Source organism: Arachis ipaensis, chromosome B2 (assembly GCF_059453495.1).
Source record: "Arachis ipaensis isolate K30076 ecotype BB chromosome B2, ASM5945349v1, whole genome shotgun sequence".
Classification (NCBI taxonomy): domain Eukaryota; kingdom Viridiplantae; phylum Streptophyta; class Magnoliopsida; order Fabales; family Fabaceae; genus Arachis; species Arachis ipaensis.
The window spans coordinates 75,175,445-75,178,628 of NC_142437.1; the positions used below are offsets into that span (position 1 = coordinate 75,175,445).

Sequence of the window (3,184 nt, forward strand, 5' to 3'; positions counted from 1 at the left end):
CCATGGAAGCCGAAAACAATAACAATGCCAACAATGCAAGGAAGGTACTTGGTGACTTTACTGCACCTACTCCCGACTTCTATGGGAGAAGCATCTCAATCCCTACCATTGGAGCAAACAACTTTGAGCTTAAGCCTCAATTAGTTTCTCTAATGCAACAGAATTACAAGTTTTATGGACTTCCATTGGAAGATCCTCATCAGTTCTTAGCTGAATTTCTGTAAATTTGTGACACTGTCAAGACCAATGGGGTTGATCCTAAGGTCTACAGACTTATGCTCTTCCCTTTTGCTGTAAGAGAAAGAGCTAGGACATGGTTAGACTCACAACCTAAAGAAAGCCTGAACTCTTAGGAAAAGCTAGTCAATGCCTTCTTGGCAAAGTTCTTTCCACCTCAAAAATTGAGTAAGCTTAGAGTGGAAGTCCAAACCTTCAGACAGAAGGAAGGTGAATCCCTCTATGAAGCTTGGGAAAGATACAAGCAATTGATCAGAAGATGCCCTTCTGACATGCTTTCAGAATGGAGTATCATAGGTATATTCTATGATGGTCTGTCTGAACTATCCAAGATGTCATTGGATAGCTCTGCTGGAGGATCTCTTCATTTGAAGAAGACGCCTGCAGAAGCTCAGGAACTCATTGAAATGGTTGCAAATAACCAATTCATGTACACTTCTGAAAGGAATCCTGTGAATAATAGGACAAATCAGAAGAAAGGAGTTCTTAAAATTGATACTCTGAATGCCATATTGGCTTAGAATAAAATATTGACCCAAAAAGTCAATATGATTTCTCAGAGTCTGTTTGGAATGCAAGCAGCAACAGGCAGTACTAAGGAAGCTTCCTCTGAAGAAGAAGCTTATGATCCTGAGAACCCAGCAATAGAAGAGGTGAATTACATGGGAGAACCCTATGGAAACACCTATAATCCTTTATGGAGAAATCATCCAAATCTCTCATGGAAGGATCAACAGAGACCTCAACAAGGTTTCAACAACAGTAATGGTGGAAGAAATAGGTTTAGCAATAGCAAACCTTTTCCATCATCTTCTCAGCAATAGACAGAGAATTCTAAGCAGAGCCCCTCTGACTTAGCAACCATAGTCTCTGATCTAATCAAAACCACTCAAAGTTTCATGACTGAAACAAGGTCCTCCATTAGAAATTTGGAGGCACAAGTGGGTCAGCTGAGTAATAAAATTACTGAACTCCCTCCTAGTACTCTCCCAAGCAATACAGAAGAGAATCCAAAAAGAGAGTGCAAGGCCATAACCACAACCCACATGGCCAAACCTGGAGAGGAGGAAGAGGCAGTGATCTCCACTGAGGAAGACCTCAATGGACGTCCACTGGCCTCCATGGAGTTCCCTCATGAGGAACCATGGGAATCTGAGGCTCACACAGAGACCATAGAGATTCCATTGAATTTACTTCTGCCATTCATGAGCTCTGATGAGTATTCTTCCTCTGAAGAGGATGAAGATGTTACTGAAGAGCAAGTTGCTAAGTATCTTGGAGCAATCATAAAGCTAAATGCCAAGTTATTTGGTAATGAGACTTGGGAGGATGAACCCCCCTTGCTCATCAAAGAACTGGATGACTTGACTAGGCAGAGATTACCTCTGAAGAGACAAGATCCTGGAAAATTCTCAATACCTTGTGCCATAGGCACCATGACCTTTGAGAAAGCTCTGTGTGACCTAGGGTCAAGCATAAACCTCATGCCTCTCTCTGTAATGGAGAAGCTAGGGATCATTGAGGTACAAGCTGCTAGAATCTCACTGGAGATGGCAGACAATTCAAAGAAACAGGCTTATGGACTTGTAGAGGATGTCTTGGTAAAGTTTGAAGGCCACTACATCCCTGCTGACTTCATAATCCTAGAGACTGGGAAGTGTATGGATGAATCCATCATCCTTGGCAGACCCTTTCTAGCCACAGCAAAAGCTGTGATTGATGTTGACAGAGGAGAATTGATCATTCAAGTGAATGAAGACTCCCTTGTGTTTAAAGCTCAAGGATATCCCTCTATAACCATGGAGAGGAAGCATGAAGAGCTTCTCTCAATACAGAGTGAAACAGAGCCCCCACAGTCAAACTCTAAGTTTGGTGTTGGGAGGCCACAACCAAACTTTAAGTTTGGTGTTGAACCCCCACATTCAAACTTTAAGTTTGGTGTTGGGAGGTTCCAACATTGCTCTGAACATCTGTGAGGCTCCATGAGAGCCCACTGTCAAGCTATTGACATTAAAGAAGTGCTTGTTGGGAGGCAACCCAATCTTTAATTATCTATGTTAAATTTCTATTTTCTTTTGTTATTTTATGTTTTCTGTAGGTTGATGATCATGTGAAGTCACAAAAACAATTGAAAGAGCAAAAACAGACTGAAAAACAGAATTAAAAACAGAACACCCTGGAGGAGAAACTTACTGGCGTTTAAACGCCAGTAAGAGTAGCAGAATGGGCGTTAAACGCCCAGTCTGGCACCATTCTGGGCATTTAACGCCAGAAATGGGCACTAGACTGGCGTTTAACACCAGGAATGGATAAGAAGCTGGCGTTAAACGCCAGAAATGGGCAGCAGCCTGGCGTTTAATGCCAGTATTGGCAGAAAGGGGCGTTTTGCACGCCACTTGGTGCAGGGATAAGAAATCCTTGACACCTCAGGATCTGTGGACCCCACAGGATCCCCACCTACCCCACCTCTCTCTCTCTTCTTCACCCACTCACCAATCACCTCAATACCTCTTCCCCAAAAACCCCTCACCTATCAAATCCCACCATTCTCTTCACCACTCACCTCCATCCTTCATAAAACCCCACCTACCTCACCATTCAAATTCAAACCACTTTCCCATCCAAACCCACCCATAATGGCCGAACCCTACCCCCCTCTCCACTCCTATATTAACCCATCTTCACTCCTTCATTTTCACACAACATACACACTACTTCTCCCCCTTGGCCGACACACTAAGCCCCTTCCATCTCCTCTATTTCTTCTTCTTCTACTCTCTTCTTTCTTCTTTTGCTCAAGGACGAGCAAACCTTCTAAGTTTGGTGTGGTAAAAGCTAAAGCTTTTTGTTTTTCCATAACCATTTATGGCACCAAAGGCCGGAGAAACCTCTAGAAAGAGGAAAGGGAAGGCAAAAGCTTCCACCTCCGAGTCATGGGAGATGGAGA

The 3,184-nt window shown here is 43.3% G+C and overlaps 1 non-coding gene across 1 annotated transcript; it reads right to left on the minus strand.

Annotated features, from left to right (window-relative positions):
* Window positions 1-407: 407 nt before the first annotated feature.
* Window positions 408-515, minus strand: LOC148574422 (small nucleolar RNA R71). The gene has a single exon (XR_015906835.1). It is a non-coding gene; the product is annotated as a small nucleolar RNA R71 (small nucleolar RNA).
* Between the last annotated feature and the right edge of the window lie 2,669 nt (window positions 516-3,184).